We start from the raw sequence: 24,431 nt of genomic DNA on the forward strand, positions 1-24,431 counted from the left end.
ATGTCTATCTTAACAATCTTCTTTCTTGTTTTAATCCCTTATACAACTTCAATTAGTTTCAATTTCAGAAATATCAGTCAAAACAACTCCCAGGATATAATATTATCAGGTGATGCAGCTTATATCCCGGGTGATGGAATCCAGGTAACCTACGATAGGAATCTGAATCGTAGTTCGCCATGGTTAGCAGGTCGAGCGACGTACAAAACACTTCTTCATCTTTGGGACAACGACTCTAATTTAGCCAGCTTTTCTAGGAGTTTCACATTTGTGATCAGTTCATACGTGAATAATTATCACGGTGATGGTCTCACATTCTTCCTTGCTCCGAATAATTCGGTGATGAAGGCGGGAGAAGCCATTGGTCTTCCGGTCATTTATAAATCCAACACCAGTACATATCCATTTGTAGCTGTGGAGTTTGATACTTATGGTGGCAACGTGTGGGATCCAATGGATCCCAATTCACCCAGACCCATAGATGAACATGTTGGTATTGATATCAGCTCTCTTAATTCTGTTGCATATCGGAAATAGAATAACAATATAACACTTGGGAAAGAGTGTAGAGCTTTGATTAATTATCATGCTGATTCTAAAAATCTTAGTGTGTCCTTCACCAATTTTAAAAATAATTCGCCACTATGGGAAACTGGCCTTAGCTACACCGTTGATTTAAGGAAAGTGTTGCCCGAATGGGTAATTTTTGGGTTTTCAGCTTCCACAGGAGATCGATATGAGAAACACATGGTGCGATCTTGGACGTTCAATAGTACTAAATCAAAAGTTGTTGAATATGCAGAGCTAGCCCCAACCACCAGCCCAAATGTTGTGAAGGGGAAAAATTATACAATGAGAAAGGTGGAGGTAATAGCTGGAACGTTGGGTTTAGTTGCCGTTTTGGCTACGGCTGCTTATTTTTTATGGCGAAGGAAGAAAAACTCGGGTGATAAAGTAGAGGAACATGGACTTGCTTTGGAGCTTGAAAGCGAACTTGAAATGGGGCACTCTATGCCCAGAAGATTTTCTTACCATGAGTTAGCTCAATCAACAGCCAACTTTGCAGAGACAAAAAAGCTTGGCGAGGGTGGTTTTGGAGGAGTTTACAAAGGTTTTCTAAAAAATTTAAGCTTGCACGTCGCAGTTAAAAAGGTGTCGAAGACTTCCAAACAAGGAATCAAACAATATGCTTCAGAAGTAAGGCTCATAAGCCGATTGAGGCACAAAAATTTGGTGCAACTGTAAGGCCTCCTAATCCAAGATCTCACTCAGCTGAAGCAACCAACAGGTGTGCGGAATCCACCTGATGATCAACCACTGTAGATGAAACACTAGAATGCAAGGATTTGAGAGAAAATCAAGAATACACTGAGTATTCTTGATGAGGAAGATGAAGATGAATGACGTCACTCACACAAAGCAGCCGCCAGACAAAACATACACAATGATTAGGGTTAGGTGCACAGAAATTCACACAGAATCGTTACCTTGTCTATTCCACATTAAAGTATATATACAAGGCAAAGCCCGGACTTTCAAGACTAACTAGAAAGCCCGGACAAAACATATAGCACAAAGCTCAGACCTTTTGCCTAGACAAAACTCAGACAATGGCTACACAAACAAACTCTGACCTTAGACCATACAAAACTCTGACTAAAGAAACCATCCTAAAACTTGGACAAAATGTCCCTAGGATAAACTTGGGACTATCTTTTACAAATGTACAATAAAGACCCTAATAAATTGGGAGACATGCACTTATCACCTAAAGTGCATTAACAAACTCCCCCTTGATCAGTGCATGGTCTTCATTGGTCTTTAGATCTTCATCCTTTCATTGGTAACATGGGAGTCATGCACTTATCACCTAAGGTGCATTAACAAACTCCCCCTTGATCAGTGCATGGTCTTCATTGGTCTTGAGATCTTCATCCTTTCTTCGAGAACTGCTTCCTGCCCAGACCTTGTTCTTCACACAGAACTGAACCACATTGATGAACTGGTCAGCTAGAACACGATCTTCTTCATTGTATTTTAGAGGCAGGCGCCGAAGCTTCTTCAGATGTGCTTCCCTTAAGTTGGCAAGCCAAATCGGATCCAGCACTTTAGCAATCTCAACAGTCACTTTCCTTTCAGAAATCACTGCTTCCCTAGGCTTGAGATGCACGATCCAGACGCACACAGCTTCTCCAAATCTTCCATCTTGAGATGAACGATACAGATGCACACAGCTTCTCCAAAACTTCCATCTTGAGATGAACGATCCAGACCTGAAACACTTAACCCCGGATTAAGAAACATGACCCCGGAGACATCGGCCCAAACCTGGATCCCAAAAATAAAGTCCAATACCCCAGAATAAACAATTGAAATATTAAACAACCAACATTTAATAACTTATTTAAACAATTTTCACAACCCTAGAGTATTCTTAATAAGATAACTCGCACATAGAGACAGGAAAGCAAAATCTTTTTGTTGTTTTTCAATTTGAACTAAATTAAATAGGTTAAACCTAAGAACATATTTACACTAATTATCCTTTTGTGAAGTCGGAGCAAAGGAATCATATCGGTTTTACTGTCAGTACCCAACACAAGAACTATAGCATTTAGCTTTAATCTTTTAGAATGATGTTGACAGTTCAAGACGTTCAACGGTATTGTGGTCCACTTAAGTTTTAGCACGCTTTCGAACACTGTTTTCGAGATATGGAATTAAGTGTATTAATAGCTGACAGTAACTATGTTTACCCACCTCAGTATGTACTACCGTATCAAGGTATGCACGAGAGATCATCTTACTGGTGAGTATACCATTTATCATCTGTTTTTGACGTATAAGCTAATGTGAGATACTCACTTATTTGGAATTGAAAACAAGTCCTTTGTGATAGAATCACTTATTGAGGAGGAACTTGAATTTCAGATGCAAAGGGCACAGGAGTAAGTCCTTTGTGATAGAATCACTTATTGAGGAGGAACTTGACTCCCGCATAATTTTGTAGGACATGTGATTGTCTATCACTTATTTGGGTCGAATGCATCAGGTATTAAGGTATTTACACGTATGTATGGTATCATGGAAGATCTAGACTTGCGTCCCCGTTATTTTCCTGTAAAAGAATCAACCATGATACCCAGATGATAAACAGCATAAAGACCACGTATCTCAGAACCTCGGCAATCTATCAAACGAAATTACGGTACCAAGATCATATATCCGAGAGATGCGCCACACGAGTTACGTAGTTCATTATGTTTATATACCAAAGACAGGTTCTTATTTACGCGTAAAACCTACCGAAGCAACGTATAATGAAGCTGTCACAGTTAACGGTTAATTTTATGCATATAACCATAGTCATGCACCAGATACGACTAACCGATGTACTATCATTTCCCTTATATCTCAACACGACTTCATTTTAAATTTTTCGAATGTTTTTGTATTTTTCTGAAAATTTATCCTACAACTAAGTAAAATATTTTTGGAGTTTTTCAATTTTTCGAAAGCTGTAAGAACTGTACAGAAAAGATAAAATAAAGTTTCTATGCGAGTTTTGAAAGCATTTTACTCAGGGTTGATCATGCCAATCATTCGGACCAGATTTTCAAATCTAGCCCGATCGAATGTTTTCGTAAACAGGTCGGCAAGATTATCCAAGGTGTCTACCCTAACCACTTCTATTAAACCCTTCTCAGCACAGTCGCGAATAAAATGATGCCTAACATCTATGTGCTTAGTGCGTGAGTGATTAACTGGATTGTTTGTTATGGAAATGGCAGAGTTGTTATCGACAAGGATAGAAGTTCGAGTAAAATTCAAACCGTAGTCCCTCATTTGCTGCTGAATCCACAAAACCTGAGCACAACAGCTTGAAGCAGCAATGTACTTTGCCTCGCACGTGGATAGAGAAACGGCAACATGCTTTTTGCATTGCCAAGAGACAAGACGATTTCCAAGAAGTTGTGCGCTGCCAGAGGTTGACTTTCTGTTCATCTGGCACCCTCCGAAATCTGCGTCAGCATACGCCATCAAATCCAGACCACCTTCAGCTGGATACCACAATCCAAGCTTAGGCGTCCCTTTCAGATATATGAAAATTCGCTTGACAGCTTTCAAGTGCGACTCCTTCGGAGTTGATTGGTACCTAGCACACAAACAAACAGAGAACATAATATCTGGTGGTGAAGTAGTAAGATACATCAATGAACCTATCATTGCTCGATATAGAGTCGGATCCACTTCAGGATCTTTCTCATCATCGGGTGAAAGCTTGAGATTTGTCGGTAGAGGCGTGTCATAGGGTAAGCTATCTTCCAATCCAAATCTTTTGAGAATCTCGTGGATATACTTTGTCTGATGCACGTACGTCCCGGGTTTTTCTTGACTCACTTGAAGACCTAAAAAGAAGGATAACTCGCCCATCACGCTCATTTCAAACTTTGACTTCATCACCGCTTTGAACTCACGACACAATTCTTCATTTGAAGAACCAAAAATTATGTCATCAACGTAAATTTGCACAATCAGAAAATCTCCCCCTTTCTTCAAAATGAACAGTGTCGAGTCAATTGCACCACGCGAGAACCCATGCTCCAATAGATGCTTTGACAACGTCTCGTACCATGCTCGAGGGGCTTGATGGAGACCGTAGAGAGCCTTGTCCAACAAATTGACCTTGTTTTCTAACCCTGGAGCTTCGAAACCCGGTGGTTGGGACACATACACAGTTTCATGCAATTTCCCGTAAAGGAAGGCACTTTTCACATCCAACTGATAGACTTTGATACGCATGTGTGCAGCAAAGGCTAGAAACAAACGAATAGCTTCCAGTCTTGCCACCGGTGCATAAACTTCGGTATAGTCAATCCCTTCCTCCTGATTGAAGCCTTGAACAACCAACCGTGCTTTGTTTCTGACAAATACACCCTTATCGTCTTTCTTGCACTTGAAAACCCATTTCGTGTTGATTGCATGCTAGCCCTTTGGAAGATCGACCAAATTCCACACCTTTAACTTGTCGAACTGAGCTAACTCTTCTTGCATCGCCTCACACCAAGAATTATCCTTCAGAGCCATCTGATAGTTCTTCGGCTCTATCTGAGAGATAAAACATTCATGCAGGCTAAGATTGTAGATTTCTTCTTTCTTGATAGCAGAGAACAGACATTGCATCTCTGAAATACTCCTTCACGTCTGCACTCCCGCATTTGGATTCCCAATAATATTATCAACAGGATGATGAATATTTGTTCTTGGAACTGGGATTGCCGGAGCTTGAAGATTGTTTCCCAAATTTGATTGAATCTCCCCCTCAACATTTGCATTACTACTAGAAGCTTCACCATTACCAGAAGACGCTTCAACAGTTGGATATGCTGAAAAGTCAACGTATAGATCTCCACTTGTAGTTTGAGCAGCTGCATTGGGGATCTGCTCAGCAACAGCATCATTTACGGCCGAAGAATCAGCGACTGGAACATTCGAAGACACATTAGTAGGAATACTTGCTCTCCAGCTCGCATCCACTTCATCTTTGTTCACAAGATGTGTGTATACAACCTCCGAATCTTCTTCTGAAACATCAGGAACATCAAACGAATCAAACAATTTATCATAATCATAACCACTTTTGGGACCGAATTCGGACGGTGGAGGATCAAAACTCAAAGGAGTTATATCAAACACGATCTCCACTATTCGCTTCTTGATGTTATAAACGCGTTTGTTTGGAGTTCCATTGGCATAACCCAAAAAGAACCCAATTTCACCAATTTCCCCCATTTTCGGAGTATCTTTGGTGTGTTTGATAACACACTTAATCCCAAAAGGCTGAAAACCAGATAGGTTCGGTTTCCTGTTTTCAAGCAATTCATAACACGTTTTATCTTCTCTTTTGATAGTAAGCACATGATTTAACACATAACATGCAGTGTTTACCGCCTCGGCCCAGAAGAAAATTGGCATTTTTGATTCAGAAAGCATAGTGCGGGCCGCCTCAATTAGGGTACGATTCTTCCGTCCTGCAACTCCGTTCTGTTGAGGAACATATGGAGCGCTGAACTGATGAATTATTCCCATTTCCCGACATAACTCATCTATATAATGGTTTTTAAACTCAGTGCCGTTGTCACTTCGGATTTTCTTAATAGGAAGTGAATAATTTTTCTCAAGTTGTTTGAATAAATCTCTTAAAATACCAGCAGTTTGATCCTTAGTTTTTAAGAAAAATACCCTTGAGTAATGTGAGAAGTCGTCAGTGACAACTAAGCAATAAGACATCCCACCAATGCTAGCAACATGGATCGGGCCGAAAAGGTCCATGTGAAGCAATTCAAGTGGTTTTTGGATTGAGTTAACTGTTTTCGGTTTATGAGGCTTTCGTTTGATTTTTCCTTTTTCACATGATTCACATTTGTTGTGCATATTGAAACTACGTAAAGGAACCCCCAACACCAAGTTGTTTTTCACTAAGTGGTTCATTTTTCGCAGATGCACGTGGCCCATTCTCCTATGCCAGAGATACGATTGATCTTCAGTCGCCTTCGAAAGTAGACATGTCGCTGGAGCGGACGAGTTAACCGATGGGCGCATGTCCATGACATATGTGTTATTCACCCTTGGAGCCCTCATAACGATCCAATCTTCAGGAACAACAAATCCCGGACGCAAGACGAAGCAAGCTTTATTAATGAACAACATCGTGTACTTGTTGTCACAGATTTGAGAAACCGACATCAAGTTATGCTTCAATTCTTCAACGTAGTTCACTTTATGCAGCGTGATTTTTCCATTTGACAAAGAGCCTTCACCGGTGATGTATCCACCCTTTTCACCGGCAAAGTTCACATAACCACCACGAATTTGTTTAAAATTGTTCAGTAACTCTTTATTCCCTGTCATGTGTCTGGAACAGCCACTATCGATATACCAAATATAGATAGCCCTCTTCAGCTGCTCCTACACTCCCCAACAAAAATTTAGTTAGAGTGTGGGACCCAAGCCATGATGGTCTTGGGTCGTCCTGATTCGTCAACATAAGAAAACTCTTTGAAATAACCATCATTGCCTCTGTGTCCACCATTTCCATTTCGGAAATTGTTGGAATGAGTCACCGCAAATCGTGGATTATACGAAGATGACGATCTGTTGGTATAACCAGAGTTTCCATACCCTCGGCTTCCATAGTTTTGGTAACTGTAATTTTGATTCCTGGGTGGCTCAAAATTCCTACCAAATATAGGAGCATCTTCATGTCTTGAGAATGATCGTGGATGATTATCCGAATGCGGTCTTTGATTTGGAAATCGAGGGGGGGGGGGTGACGCATTTCGATCATTCACGAATCTGTTCTGTGCATGAGGTCTAACATAGTTGTTGTTCGAACCTCTAGAACGTTGCTCATTCTCAACTGTTTGGAAAGTGACATGATTTTGTCGTCTGTGAGGGGTTTTCTCACGAGTATCATGTCTTTGAGATGTATTTTCCGATCTGTCCCCGCGGTTAATAACAACAGGTTTCTCCTCCTGATCCTGATTTTGTTGTGATTTAACATTTGGTTTGATAACTGGTTTTACTTCTTGTTTAATCACTTTGTTTTTCTCAACCTTCTGATTTTTACCATTTTTCTTTTCAACATTAACTGCTTCATTTTGTGGTTTTTCAACAAAAGGTTTCTTTTGATCAGGGTCAACAAGAGATTTACCCCTGTCATCTGGACAGTCTGCTGCTAAGTGTCCTTTCCCACGACACTTGTAGCATTTGCGAATTTTCGCAGCATTCTTTAGACGTTCCTCATGATCGGTCGAAGATGATGAGGCGTTGGTGGAATTTTTCAAGATTTGGTTCACAAACTGAGAGTTGGAACCTGTTTCGATTTTTACTTCCTCTTTGACAAAATCTTCCCCTTTAACAAACTCAGTTTTAGGGACATTTTTCACAGCCTTTTTAGTTTTCCCACGTGACTTTGGTTTTGATTTCTCATTTTGAACTTGATTGAAAATTTCCAAAATCTTATTGCTTATCAAATTTTCAATGTTTTCAAGATTCACCTCATTTTTCTTTGAAATTCCACTCTTCTTCGACTGATCTGAGTAAGTAACTTCATCTGGCTCAGATTCTGACTCACTTTGCGGTTCAACCGTCAGAGGAGTCTTTGGCACAAAATTTGCCAATTCAGGATCAATGCTTGGCATCGATGTATAGTTACGGTTTACCGGAGGAGGCACCTTAGTATAACCGATGTCGAACATTTCTTCCTCTTTGAGACGTTGGCTGTTAATACAGAAATTCATCACTTCGGATGAATCCCTGAATTTTTCAATCTTTCGTTGCAAATCTAAAATCAGATTATCTTTTTCCAAAATGATTTTGTTCTTTTCCAAAACACAATTTTGATTCATTTCATGTTCAGATTTTAATTCCTGATTTCTAAGATTTCCCTGAGCCACAAGTCTCTCAAATTCAGAGATATCATTTTTCAGCGCTTTTATCTTAATTCGGTGTTCTTTATCCGAATTAGATAAAACAGCAATGAGTTCTCTGGATTTTTCTAAATCTGCAATTAAGTTTGTGTTATGAAGTGCATATCTATCAATCTTAGTCACAAACTCAACACATCTAGCACATCGCTTATCTACAGAAGATGATTTTACCTCAATGCCAGCCATGAATGCACAAGCCTCGTTTTCAACGGAGTTTTCTTCCAACCTTTTAGCTTCTGCATCCGCAAATTGCTGCATTTCAGCTGTGGAGATGTTGAATTCAAAGCGTTCTCCCTGTTCTCCATCTTCTGTCTTGTTAGACTTTTCAACAGTCTCTTCAATCGAGGGATCTTCATTTTCAGCAACATTCCCCGAGTCCAATTCTTCCCCGATAACCTCAGCTACAACTGCAAGTTCCTCAATGCTAGTTTCTTCGACAATCTCCTCACACACTTCTTCGTTCACAATTTCAGCTATAAATGCTTGTGACACAATAGCTCCCGAAATGTCTTCCAAGGCACAACCCCAGTCATAAGGCTCAGTCACATTCTGTAGAGGTTGAGCCACCATAGCATTGTTTGTCGAAGGTGTAAGATTTTCAGACCCACTTGAACGAGCACTTGAGTTAGAGGTAGTCGTTGAAGCATTGTTGTGAGGTCTTGAATTACTTCCTCGAGAATTGTTGTCAGATCTTTCCATTTTCGGCTTTCGACAATCACGTGCGAAATGCCCGTAGATACCACAGTTGTAACATTTTACTTTGGACATGTCGACTCCCATTCGAGTCTTTGTCTGACCTCCTATGAACTTCCTACCCGTCTTCAACAGAAACTTCTTCGCTCTTCGAACTAACAGTGCCATATTGAGTTGTAGATCAAGTTCTTCCATTTCGTCTTGATCTATCTGATCAAAGTCCTCATCGAGACTTGACGGTTCAACGAGCTTTCCAAGACAGAAGTTCTCGTAGGCAGTCATGAAGGACGCCAACAGACTCATGTTTTCTTCAATCAACTTCAAACAGCTTGCATCTATCATAGGAATGTTCAGGCTTGTTCCTTGAGATTTCTGAGCTCCACTAGAAGAGTATATCCCTTGATTTGAATTGTTTGTTCCACCTGAAGTGTCATTGTTGCTTATGAAGGTGTGTTCACTTGCAGGACCTTCATTTTCCGAATACAAAGCGACACCGACACCGACACCACCATTACTACCCTTATCCGTTGGTTTCGAAGCCTTATACAACTGAGGATCTTGGATCTTCTCAAAATCAGATGCTTGATCTTCCATATTCCAAGCGTAACCCCTCAGTTTCTGAACAACTTCTTCCAATGAAAGCTCTTCGTAGAGAACACCCTCTCTGATCAAAGCGGTGTACATATTCCATTCTCTCGAAAGACAATTCAGAAACTTCTCAACCTTCTCGAATTCAGTGTAGATACCCTCTTGACTTCTATCAAGTTCGCTCAGCAGATGATAAAATCGATTCACTGTGTCATCAAATGGTTCATTCTTCAAAGCCTTGAACACAACGAATTGAGTCTTCAAACGTTCGAGACGTCGTTTCTTGTACATTTCATTTCCTTCATATCGCTGGATCATACTATCCCACAATTCCTTTGAGCTATTTCTTTTACAGAAAATATGAAGTATAGATTGTGTCATTGCCATCGTTATCATTGACATAGCTTTCTCTTCACAGTCATAAAACTTCTTCTGGTCGTCAGTGAGTGCCAAATACGTATCAATCGTCAACGTACGTACTGGAGTAGCTCCACATCCTTTAACGATACACAACCAGATTTTGATGTCTTTTGCTCGTACGTACCTTTCGAAACGTTCCTTCCACTCAGGAAAGTCAAGCTCGTTTATCAACAAGGGAGGTTTGTCGTTACTCCCTACCTCAGCATTGTGCTTGAGGTTCTGCACCATTGCAGTCAGATTGTTGTTTGCCATTTCAGAAAACAACTGTGGGCTTCCAAGCAAGAACTGTGTCACAGAAGACTTTTTCTAAGTCAAAACACGGAGTGAAAACACGGAGTGAAAACACGGAGTGAAAACACGGAGTGAAGTGTTTGAGCTTTAAACAGAGTTGCGAAACCCGGATCACACAAACCTGAAATAAAACACAAACAACAGAAAACCTCGGACACTACACTGTTAGAAATTTAAACTCAGACTACCTGAGAATAAAATTCGGACTCTAATGAACTCTATAATATTTGGACTAACCAAAGAGGAAACAAAAACTCAGACTGTAAGATCTAAATGAACTCTATAATATTCGGACACAGAATAAAGGATAAAATTCAGATTTTAATTAATAAAACTCGGACACAAAGAAAAATGAACCTTGGACTCTACTATGGAACTAATAGAAGTCGGACTAATGGATACTTAACTACTAAACATTCGGACTCAAAGAAAATGAGACTTAGACTCAAATAAAAGGACTGAATTAACTAAAGTCGGACTATATAAAAATTAAAATTCGGACTAAACCACTCACTTTAAAACTCGGACCTATGGACTACTATGAACTTCGGACATAAACAAAAGAAACTCTATATATAAAAAGTCAGACACTAATACTTACTAATAAACTCAGACTCAATTAACATAATAAAATTCGGACCAAGAACTAAAGACACAAAGAGAATCAATAACTCGGACGACTCTACCAACATAAAACTCGGACTTCAAGGGACAATGAAACTCAGACAAAAACAAAACAATTAAAAAGTCGGACTTACTAACACACTAAGGTTAAAATTCAGACAATATGAGGAGATTTGAAAAACTCGGAACAGGTATAAGTTTCTCAAAACTCAGAAGAACCAATCTCCGGACTATCTCCCCAACGTGACTACACACTGGTTCAACAATACCCCGGAGACACAAACAGAGTGTAAACCACGGACAAAGCTTCCAAAGATCAAACTCAGAATCTTTTTCACCTTCAAAACTCTGTATAAACAAGAACCAAAAACCCCTGTAAAACCCAGATGAAGAATAACACTAAAATCACTAAACTACTCAAAATCCATCATCAAATCACTAGATATGAATGAAGAATCATGAATAAAACCCAAAAATTCACTAAACTCTCACTAAACCCTATCAAAGTATGAACTTTTCTCACCAAAACCTTCAAACTAAGAACACCTACAGTAGTATGAGCACACTGCTCTGATACCACTTGTAAGGCCTCCTAATCCAAGATCTCACTCAGCTGAAGCAACCAACAGGTGTGCGGAATCCACCTGATGATCAACCACTGTAGATGAAACACTAGAATGCAAGGATTTGAGAGAAAATCAAGAATACACTGAGTATTCTTGATGAGGAAGATGAAGATGAATGACGTCACTCACACAAAGCAGCCGCCAGACAAAACATACACAATGATTAGGGTTAGGTGCACAGAAATTCACACAGAATCGTTACCTTTTCTATTCCACATTAAAGTATATATACAAGGCAAAGCCCGGACTTTCAAGACTAACTAGAAAGCCCGGACAAAACATATAGCACAAAGCTCAGACCTTTTGCCTAGACTGTCACACCCCAACCGATGGCGGAATCATCGGGGCGCGGCACTGAGCGAAACAGATTGTCCAGAAGTTTCCACAACAACTATCATACAATTCAGTTATATAACACGTCCCATACCGTGTCCCAAATAATAACAAGTTATCATAGAAATCAACTAAACAATATGGGAACTGTTCCGACAACTCAAATTCTTAATTATTACAGACCGAATTAAATATTGTTTTAAGACTTCTAGACGGCTAGCTATAGATCTTACTGACTACAGGTGCCAGTACAAGATCTACAGATAATTATGGCCCTGGAGCAGGTAGGTGGACACTGTCCTAAGGTCACAGGCTCCTAGAAGCTTATTATTGCCTCGCTTCCCTAGCACGCTAGTAGCTTAAACACCTGTCACATACGTTAAAATAAAAGTCAATACATATAATGTAAAGGTGAGTACACAAGTTTGATATAGCATATAAAGTTCGAAAAGTTTACGCATAACCAAGCACGTACACAAGGGCAAACGATGCATGTAAATTATCAACATGGGACCATCGATACCAACGACTTCGAGTTGACTGTCCGAGACAGTTCGCAATACATGATTACCACTGTAATCCATGCAGGAAATTGTCCTTAGCAACCCCCGTGTGAACGGGTGCTGAGTCCAAACTATAGTACTACGTTGCTAAAGCAGGTAGATAGCACTCCACGTGTAAACATAATAAACAGCAACCATTTAGACAAGTAATACATGCAAGTAGGTTTGCGTTCAAATAGTTTGTGTTGTTTGTGAATTTGATAGATTACGTATGTAACACCCAAAAGTGCTGAAAGCAAAAAGGGATCGAGTATACTCACAGTGATTGGTTGTGGATTGAGAGGAGCACTGAGAATAGGTTAGCCTGAATAGTTCGATAACACAACGATGAGTAACGCGGAAAAAGTGAACAGTGGAAACTGGATCGGATAGGCCAATCGATCGGACAGCTGTTCGATCGAGTGGGCTGTTCGATTGGTTTGAAAGTCCGTTCGAACATCCATTCGATCGGCCGGCTGGCTCGATCGGCTGGTTCCTTCAAGTGGATTGTTTCTTCCTTTGATGAGAAGGATGTGTTTGTGTATGATGGTTTGTACTACCTTTCAAGTTGGCCGATCGAACAGCTGTTCGATCGGTTAGCCCAACCGATCGGCTAGCACTTCATTGTTTTCAAATATGTCACTCGATCGGTTGGCATGCTCGATCGGGTGACATTCCAATGTTTCGAAAAGTCTAAGTGTTTTGAAGTGTAGTATCTCATGATTCGAGTAGTAATGATTACAATCGAGTGGCTCGATCGATCGAATAGAACTCTGTCAATATTACACTTCATGAGTTTGTGGGACTAAGTGCTAGTCGATCGGTTAGCCTAGCCGATCGGCTGGCGTAGTCGTTCGGTTGGGCTGTTCGATCGAACAGCCTAGCCGTTCGGCCAGCTTCTCGATTCGGTTAACCTATCACTTAACACTTGGTTATTCCCGTTAATTGTTGATGTTTTAGAGATATTTTGACTACGAGTTGAACCACAAAGCTGAAGTCCCTACTTAGTCTACTGACTCGAGCAGGAATCACCCAAGCTCGGCCAGAGGCGGTTTGGAACTTAAGTTTAACGTTTAACCTGAAATCGGTATATCTCTTGGTAGAACCTGAATCTTGAACCATGTGTTTGTTTAGAATGGTTTGTAAATCGGTTCAAGTCTCGTTTTCACCTTTTTGAGTGTAAAAGAGTTGAAAGATAGATGAAAACCCATCTTCCAATCCTTTTCCACCGTGAAATGTTAAGATCTTTGGAAGATTTTAGGTTATTTATGTGGAAATCGGTTAGATCTAAGTTATTCATGGTGGAATGATGCCAAAACTTAGTGTTCTTGAAGAACACATGATGACATCACCCAAGAACACCTAGATCTTGGTGATTTCATGGATGAAATCCAAGTTTTGAAAGATAGAAAGATGGAGAATCGATTAATGAACAAAAACGTACAAGGATTAGAACGAAATACTTACCGGTTTGAGAGAAATCTGAGATTTAGTGAGAAGAAGAGGCTGGTCGGTCAGAGCTTTTCCAAAAGTGGAAAGTTTGACAAGGACAGCCCTATTTATAGGCTTCCAAAAGAGGAAAGGGTTGGCTGATCGAACAGCATTCCTGATCGAGCGGCTGCCCGATCGAACAGCCTGTTCGATCGGCTAGCCTGTTCGATCAGGTTGCCCTGTTCGATCGGCTAGCCTGTTCGATCAGGTTGCCCTGTTCGATCGGCTTGCCTGGTTTTGAGTGTTTCGCGACGATTTTGATATTTCGACTTCGATGAACGATGATTTGAGAATGATCAAATTACTTTTAGTCTCAACTACTATATCTAACATACAAGCATCCTTACAACCAATTCGGGTTCGATTTCCATTGGGTTTGATTCACCTTTGAGTCTTGATTGATTTGATTGATTCACCACACACTTTAACATAAAAGTAAACATGCACAAGTAACACATAAGGCACACACACACGTATAAAAGTACTAAAATCCCCACACTTGAGTTCGATGATTGATTTGATTAGCTTGATTATTGGTTGACTAGCTTTATTGCGTTGTTACTTCCTATCATTCTCAGTCGGTCGTTGATTCACAGTTCGATTATCGGCCGATTAGTTTGATTATACAACACTTACTCCAATTAATATGAAAATCAAAATGAAACTAAAATGAAATTAATCTTTATTGACCTTTAATTCCAATAACAGTCAACACTTGACGTTGACTTTGACTTTTGGGAAACACGGGGTGTTACAGTCTCCCCTCCTTTAGGGAATTTCGTCCCGAAATTAGGCCGAGAACCGTACATCGCCGTGTGATTTACCAATTTGATGCTTCAGATCTATCTGAACAACTGTGGGTACTTGGCCTTCATGTCACTTTCGAGTTCCCAAGTGAACTCCGCGCCTCGTTTGCCTTCCCATCGTACTTTTACAATAGGAATGCGAGAGCGTCTGAGTTGCTTGGTCTGTCGGTCCATGATTTCGATAGGCTTTTCCACGAAGTGTAGCGTCTCATTGACCTGAAGATCGTCGAGTGGTATTATTGCGTCGTGGTCGGCTACGCATTTTCGAAGGTTTGAAATATGGAAAGTCGGGTGGACATTGCTGAGTTCCTCCGGTAATTCGAGTTTGTAGGCAACTTTACCGATCCTTTCCAGAATCTTAAAAGGTCCAACAAATCGAGGCGCAAGTTTCCCTCTTTTGCCGAATCGGACTACTCCCTTCCAAGGTGATACCTTTAGGAGCACGTAGTCGCCAACTGCAAATTCGCGGGGCTTGCGTCGTTTATCGGCGTACATCTTTTGTCTGTCCCGGGCCTTCACCAAATTTTCCCTTATCTGGTGGATCTTGTCAGTCGTTTCTTGCAGAATCTCGGGCCCAGTCAATTGTGAATGACCGACCTCGTGCCATACAATAGGCGAGCGACATCTCCTACCATACAAGGCTTCGAAAGGTGCCATTTCGATGCTGGAGTGATAGCTATTATTGTACGAAAATTCGACCAACGGTAGGTGTTTGCTCCAACTACCACCAAAATCGATAACACACGCACGGAGCATGTCTTCAATAGTACGAATCGTTCTTTCAGTCTGCCCGTCGGTTTGCGGGTGGAATGCGGTACTCAAATTCAGCGTCGTACCAAGAGCTGCTTGAAAAGTTTCCCACAATCTCGATGTAAACCGAGCATCGCGATCAGAAATGATGTCTCGAGGCGTACCATGATTCTTAATGATCTCGTCGGTGTAGATTTGGGCTAGCTTGGCCACCTTATAGTCTTCTCGTATTGGCAGAAAGTGGGCTGATTTGGTTAGACGGTCGACTATAACCCAAATACTGTCGTGACCTGATGGCGTGGTCGGAAGCTTAGTTATGAAATCCATAGCTATGCTTTCCCACTTCCATACGGGTATCGGCGGTTGTTCGAGTAAGCCTGAAGGTCTTTGGTGTTCAGCCTTGACTCTTGCACAAGTTAAACAGCTACCAACATATAGAGCAATATCCCTTTTCATCCCAGGCCACCAGTACTTGTAGCGAAGGTCCTGGTACATTTTGTCCGCACCGGGATGAATGGAATATCGGGATTTGTGGGCTTCGTTCATGATGATCTTTCGCAAATCTGTCCTCCTCGGAACCCAGATTCGGTCCAGATAATAGAATATCCCGTTGGCTTTGCTCACGAGCTGAGTTCCATCATGATAGATTCGTTCTTTCTTCAACGTACGCTCGTTAAAGCAAGCGTGTTGTGCTTCGCGGATGAGAGCTTCGAGGTTATACTGAGCCTGGATGTTTCGAACACCTATCACGTAATTCTTTCTGCTGAGGGCGTCTGCAACTACATTCGCCTTGCCTGGGTGATAACGGATCTCACAGTCGTAATCGTTGAGAAGTCCTACCCATCGGCGTTGACGCATATTGAGTTCTCTCTGGTTAAAGATATGTTGTAGGCTCTTGTGATCGGTGAAGATCGTACATCTTGTACCATACAGGTAGTGCCGCCAAATCTTTAAGGCAAAGACAACTGCGCCTAGCTCGAGGTCATGGGTTGTATAGTTCTTCTCGTGGATTTTGAGCTGTCGAGATGCGTAAGCTATAACCTTGTCTCGTTGCATGAGAACACAGCCAAGTCCAAGGTTTGAAGCATCACAATAGACAACGAAGTCATCGCTTCCGTCCGGCAGTGTAAGAACTGGTGCATGGCACAGCATGTGTTTGAGGGTTTGGAAGGCAGTCTCCTGCGCGGTTCCCCACACAAAAGGCTTGTCTTTATGAGTAAGGGAGGTAAGCGGTACAGCAATCTTTGAGAATCCTTCGATGAATCGCCGATAGTAACCGGCTAATCCGAGAAAAGAGCGAACTTCTGACGGATTCTTTGGCGTAACCCATCCCTTGACTGCCTCAATCTTTGCAGGATCAACGTGTATACCCCGACTATTCACAATATGACCCAGAAATTGAACTTCCTCCAGCCAGAACTCACACTTGGAGAACTTGGCGTAGAGTTGGTTTCCCTGAAGCAACTCGAGAACCAATCGCAAATGCTGCGCATGTTCGGCCCTCGATCTGGAATAGATCAGGACATCGTCGATAAATACAATGACGAAACGGTCTAAGAACGGTTTACACACGCGATTCATCAGATCCATAAAGACCGCGGGTGCGTTGGTCAAACCAAAAGGCATGACAACAAATTCGTAGTGGCCGTATCGGGTTCGAAAAGCGGTTTTGGGTATGTCCTCCTCTTGAATCCGCAACTGATGGTAGCCTGAACGTAGATCAATCTTGGAGAAACACTGAGCACCTTGTAATTGGTCAAACAGATCATCGATTCTTGGTAAGGGGTATCGGTTCTTGATGGTCAGCTTGTTCAATTCCCGGTAATCGATGCACATTCGGAACGACCCGTCCTTCTTTTTGACAAAAAGGACTGGTGCGCCCCATGGAGAAGTGCTCGGGCGAATGAAGCCTTTTTCAAGTAACTCTTGGAGTTGGTTTGAGAGTTCTCGCATCTCAGATGGAGCGAGTCGATACGGAGCTTTGGCCACTGGGTTGGCTCCTGGAACAAGGTCGATTCGAAAGTCGATATCACGTCTTGGAGGTAATCCAGGAAGATCATCAGGGAACACCTGAGGAAATTCTCGGACAACAGGAACATCCTTGACTTCAACTTTCCTTTTCTTGTCCATCTCTGCTACAACAATGTTGGCCAAGAAGGCTCGATATTCCTTGCGGAGATATTTGCGAGCTTGAAGACATGACATGAGCTTGAGATCTTTTGCAGTAGTTTCACCATAAACACATAGAATATCACCACTAGCTAGCACAAAACGAATCATCTTATCGGAACACACAACTTCAGCATGGTTTTCACGAAGAAAGTCCATGCCTACTATGACATCGAAACTTCCGAGCTGCATTGGAATGAGATTAATCGGGAATATATGATTGTTGAGCTCGAGAGTACAATCACGGAGCACAGAATTGACTGCAATGGTTCTTCCGGTAGCGACTTCTACTTCGAAGGGTGACGAAAGATAAGAGCGCTTACGTCTAAGAAGTTTCTCAAACTCAAATGACACAAAGCAGTTATCGGCTCCAGTATCAACAAACATGATGCATATATACCATTCACAAGGAACGTACCATTGACCACGTTGTTATCAGCTTGAGCCTGGCGTGCGTTGATGTTGAAAGTTCTGGCGTGAGCGGCTTGTTGTTGAGGCTGCTGTTGTTGTTGCTGGGGTTGTTGAGCTTCTTGTTTCACCACTCTGTTCGGGCACCGGTTTGCGAAGTGGTTAGGGTCACCACATGCAAAGCAGGTCCAAACATTGTTTGCCGGGGCCTGTGCAGCTTGAGGAGCTTGAGGAGCAGGTAGCAGGGCTTGGTTAACAGCGGCTTGAGCTTGCGTTTGACGCGGACCATAGCGGCAATTCGCAGTGAAATGCCCGTAAACGTTGCAGTGGGCACAGTAACGGCAGGCCACACCCACCGGGTGATGATAAGAACATGTAGCACAGAGTGGGTGGGGGCCGGTGTACGCACGCTTAGCTGGCGGCGCATTGATCACTGGCGCAGTGCGCTGTGGTTGCTGCTGTTGTGGCGGTATTGACTGAAGAGGAGCAGCATTTGTTGCGGCGGCACAACTCTTGTTCTTCTTTCTTCTTCTCGAGGACTTGGAGGCTTGAGCAGTAGGGTTGTCGGTTGATGCGGCAGTAACTTGATGCAACGACTTGGATGGCTTATCCCAGACACCAGCCTTAACTCGCTTGTCATTAATCTCGGCAGCGAGTAGGTAGGTTTCCTCGATTGATGCGGGTTTGGCGGCGAACACGTAATCTGCAACACAATCCGGAAGAGCACGGATGTATTTCTTGATGGTCATTTCGGGAGTCTTGACCTGGTCTGGACAGATAATGCTCAGTTGTTCGAAACGGGCGGTGAGACCAGCGTTGTCGCCCTCCTTCTGCTTGATGGTCCAGAACTCATCCTCCAACTTTTGGCGTTCGTGGGGAGGACAGAACTCGTCCAGCATGATAGCCTTCAGTTCCTCCCACGTCAGCTCGTAGGCAGCGTCGTTCCCGCGCTTATTCCTTTCGGCTGTCCACCAGTCCAATGCCCGCGACTGGAAGACACCGGTAGCATTGAGAGTTCGAAGATGATCCGGGCATCCGCTTTGACGAAGGGTAACTTCCACAGAGTCAAACCAGTGAAATAAGCCTGTAGGGCCCTCTTCACCGGTGAACTCCTTGGGTCCACATGCCTTAAATTGCTTGAAACTGAACGGAGCTTTGCTGGGTTCAGTGAGGGTTCGGGATTCTTCCGACGACTTGCTGGTGTTTTCGTACACCTCACTGACAGCTTTCGCTACAGACCTTGAGATGAGCTTGGCGAGACGTCGGTCTCTCTTTTCCTGACGAGAAAGGTTTTGGCGAATTCTTGATGATGACGACATGGTCTGCAATAGACATCGCCATAGGGCTCAACACAACGAATTCGAATCTCGCACGTCTTAGTTTACTAAAGCTTAGAATCACGTCGCATCTCACGTCACGTAACACATATAAACACATAAGCTCACAATCATAGAGGCACATAAGCACAGAAGCAATTAGAGCACATAAGCAATTAAGCAAATAGAGCACTTAATTTTCCTAAACACGTACGCACTTTTATCACAGAGGCGGTCAGAAAACAGAAACCTATAACCACAAGTCGAGTGTCGTTCGTTTTGCATATCGGATAGCATCACATTGTATCGTCTAACTTAGTCGTATAACGTAGCATAGCACACTGATTTTGTTTAGATCACATCAATAGGGGTTTGAATCGAGATAGGATAGCAACAAAGGTCACGCAGATTGATAACAAATGGAGCAATCAACGAATCTTAAAACATGTAAACAGGTAAATCATATAAAATCAACAAAGCAACACTCAAAATCGGAAAATGGATTGTCTGCGGCTACTAGACTTTGACTAACCATGGCAATTTAACTATTCACAGTTGACTTGTCGTCACTTTCGACTCTAGGGGACATGTTTCTGCCTCGATTCTTGGGCATTATGCATGCACATTCTAGGCCATACTCGTGAGTTCAGGTCATTGGAGTCCGTCAATTGCCTTGGCGAGATAAAATAAAGTCGGAATAACTGCCAAGGTTAGGGTTTCACCCCTAGCTCAGCAATTTCTTCCCTGTTTTAAGAAAATTTAGAGGAAAGTTTTCATCAAATTACGGGTTTCAGCCCTAATTTGGTATAATTCTCCCCCGTTTGTTGATAGAAAATCGCACAAAATAATTGGCAAAAATTTGTAATTTAGGCAGGAATTCGCGGGTTTCACTCCTAATCCCGTCCAAATTACAAAATTTGGCTCGGAGTTCGGATGTAATGATAGAATAGAAGGGAACAACATAAAATAAGCACATAAACTTGGTCTCTTGGTTCCTAACTATAGTCTAGGTCTCTAAGACAGCGATCCGGACTAGATCGTGTCTAACCTAATTCCCTATAGTTATGGCTCTGATACCAATCTGTCACACCCCAACCGATGGCGGAATCATCGGGGCGCGGCACTGAGCGAAACAGATTGTCCAGAAGTTTCCACAACAACTATCATACAATTCAGTTATATAACACGTCCCATACCGTGTCCCAAATAATAACAAGTTATCATAGAAATCAACTAAACAATATGGGAACTGTTCCGACAACTCAAATTCTTAATTATTACAGACCGAATTAAATATTGTTTTAAGACTTCTAGACGGCTAGCTATAGATCTTACTGACTACAGGTGCCAGTACAAGATCTACAGATAATTATGGCCCTGGAGCAGGTAGGTGGACACTGTCCTAAGGTCACAGGCTCCTAGAAGCTTATTATTGCCTCGCTTCCCTAGCACGCTAGTAGCTTAAACACCTGTCACATACGTTAAAATAAAAGTCAATACATATAATGTAAAGGTGAGTACACAAGTTTGATATAGCATATAAAGTTCGAAAAGTTTACGCATAACCAAGCACGTACACAAGGGCAAACGATGCATGTAAATTATCAACATGGGACCATCGATACCAACGACTTCGAGTTGACTGTCCGAGACAGTTCGCAATACATGATTACCACTGTAATCCATGCAGGAAATTGTCCTTAGCAACCCCCGTGTGAACGGGTGCTGAGTCCAAACTATAGTACTACGTTGCTAAAGCAGGTAGATAGCACTCCACGTGTAAACATAATAAACAGCAACCATTTAGACAAGTAATACATGCAAGTAGGTTTGCGTTCAAATAGTTTGTGTTGTTTGTGAATTTGATAGATTACGTATGTAACACCCAAAAGTGCTGAAAGCAAAAAGGGATCGAGTATACTCACAGTGATTGGTTGTGGATTGAGAGGAGCACTGAGAATAGGTTAGCCTGAATAGTTCGATAACACAACGATGAGTAACGCGGAAAAAGTGAACAGTGGAAACTGGATCGGATAGGCCAATCGATCGGACAGCTGTTCGATCGAGTGGGCTGTTCGATTGGTTTGAAAGTCCGTTCGAACATCCATTCGATCGGCCGGCTGGCTCGATCGGCTGGTTCCTTCAAGTGGATTGTTTCTTCCTTTGATGAGAAGGATGTGTTTGTGTATGATGGTTTGTACTACCTTTCAAGTTGGCCGATCGAACAGCTGTTCGATCGGTTAGCCCAACCGATCGGCTAGCACTTCATTGTTTTCAAATATGTCACTCGATCGGTTGGCATGCTCGATCGGGTGACATTCCAATGTTTCGAAAAGTCTAAGTGTTTTGAAGTGTAGTATCTCATGATTCGAGTAGTAATGATTACAATCGAGTGGCTCGATCGATCGAATAGAACTCTGTCAATATTACACTTCATGAGTTTGTGGGACTAAGTGCTAGTCGATCGGTTAGCCTAGCCGATCGGCTGGCGTAGTCGTTCGGTTGGGCTGTTCGATCGAACAGCCTAGCCGTTCGGCCAGCTTCTCGATTCGGTTAACCTATCACTTAACACTTGGTTATTCCCGTTAATTGTTGATGTTTTAGAGATATTTTGACTACGAGTTGAACCACAAAGCTGAAGTCCCTACTTAGTCTACTGACTCGAGCAGGAATCACCCAAGCTCGGCCAGAGGCGGTTTGGAACTTAAGTTTAACGTTTAACCCGAAATCGGTATATCTCTTGGTAGAACCTGAATCTTGAACCATGTGTTTGTTTAGAATGGTTTGTAAATCGGTTCAAGTCTCGTTTTCACCTTTTTGAGTGTAAAAGAGTTGAAAGATAGATGAAAACCCATCTTCCAATCCTTTTCCACCGTGAAATGTTAAGATCTTTGGAAGATTTTAGGTTATTTATGTGGAAATCGGTTAGATCTAAGTTATTCATGGTGGAATGATGCCAAAACTTAGTGTTCTTGAAGAACACATGATGACATCACCCAAGAACACCTAGATCTTGGTGATTTCATGGATGAAATCCAAGTTTTGAAAGATAGAAAGATGGAGAATCGATTAATGAACAAAAACGTACAAGGATTAGAACGAAATACTTACCGGTTTGAGAGAAATCTGAGATTTAGTGAGAAGAAGAGGCTGGTCGGTCAGAGCTTTTCCAAAAGTGGAAAGTTTGACAAGGACAGCCCTATTTATAGGCTTCCAAAAGAGGAAAGGGTTGGCTGATCGAACAGCATTCCTGATCGAGCGGCTGCCCGATCGAACAGCCTGTTCGATCGGCTAGCCTGTTCGATCAGGTTGCCCTGTTCGATCGGCTAGCCTGTTCGATCAGGTTGCCCTGTTCGATCGGCTTGCCTGGTTTTGAGTGTTTCGCGACGATTTTGATATTTCGACTTCGATGAACGATGATTTGAGAATGATCAAATTACTTTTAGTCTCAACTACTATATCTAACATACAAGCATCCTTACAACCAATTCGGGTTCGATTTCCATTGGGTTTGATTCACCTTTGAGTCTTGATTGATTTGATTGATTCACCACACACTTTAACATAAAAGTAAACATGCACAAGTAACACATAAGGCACACACACACGTATAAAAGTACTAAAATCCCCACACTTGAGTTCGATGATTGATTTGATTAGCTTGATTATTGGTTGACTAGCTTTATTGCGTTGTTACTTCCTATCATTCTCAGTCGGTCGTTGATTCACAGTTCGATTATCGGCCGATTAGTTTGATTATACAACACTTACTCCAATTAATATGAAAATCAAAATGAAACTAAAATGAAATTAATCTTTATTGACCTTTAATTCCAATAACAGTCAACACTTGACGTTGACTTTGACTTTTGGGAAACACGGGGTGTTACATAGACAAAACTCAGACAAAGGCTACACAAACAAACTCTGACCTTAGACCATACAAAACTCTGACTAAAGAAACCATCCTAAAACTTGGACAAAATGTCCCTAGGATAAACTTGGGACTATCTTTTACAAATGTACAATAAAGACCCTAATAAATTGGGAGACATGCACTTATCACCTAAAGTGCATTAACAGCAACTCACCGGCTGGTGCTATGACAAAGGAGAACTCCTGCTTGTTTATGAATATATGGAAAACGGAGGCTTAGATTCACATATATTCAAAGGAAAGAGCTTACTAGGATGGAATAGAAGGTATAAAATATTCCAAGATCTGGCTTCTGCTTTATTATATTTACATGAAGAGTGGGAGCAATGTGTTCTGCATAGAGATATCAAATCGAGTAATGTGATGTTGGACTCAAATTTCAATGCGAAGCTTGGTGATTTTGGGCTAGCAAAGTTAGTTGACCATGAGAAAGGTGCGCAAACAACTATGTTGGCTGGAACCCTAGGTTATATGGCCCCTGAATGTATAGTCGCTGGTAAAGCAACCAAGGAATCAGATGTTTTTAGCTTTGGAGTTGTTGCATTGGAAATAGCTTGTGGCCGAAAACCCATAGAGAACAAGGATGAAGAAAATCAAATACGCTTAATAGAATGGGTTTGGGGTCTCTATGGAACTAGGGCTCTTTTAGAGGCAGTTGATCCGTGTTTAGAGTTAGACTTTGAGGAAGAAGAAATCAAGCGTGTATTGATCGTTGGGTTATGGTGTGTGCACCCTGATTCGGAACTTCGCCCATCAATACGACAAGCCATTAAAGTCTTGAACTCCGAAGCTTCCATTCCTTTACTTCCCTCAAAGATGCCAGTGGCATCTTATTTGGCATTCGAAGGACTATCCGAGTTTTCTTCCATTGGCCAATACGAATCATCCAGTAGTATCTCTTTGTACTAAATCATCTTAGCTTGGCAAACAACATCAGCCACAAAAT

General features: G+C 41.9%; 1 pseudogene; it reads left to right on the forward strand.

The window, feature by feature from the left end:
• On the forward strand, positions 1-24,394 carry LOC110932008 (annotated as a pseudogene).
• The last annotated feature ends 37 nt before the right edge of the window (positions 24,395-24,431 follow it).

Source organism: Helianthus annuus, chromosome 3 (genome assembly GCF_002127325.2).
Source record: "Helianthus annuus cultivar XRQ/B chromosome 3, HanXRQr2.0-SUNRISE, whole genome shotgun sequence".
Taxonomy (NCBI): Eukaryota; Viridiplantae; Streptophyta; class Magnoliopsida; order Asterales; family Asteraceae; genus Helianthus; species Helianthus annuus.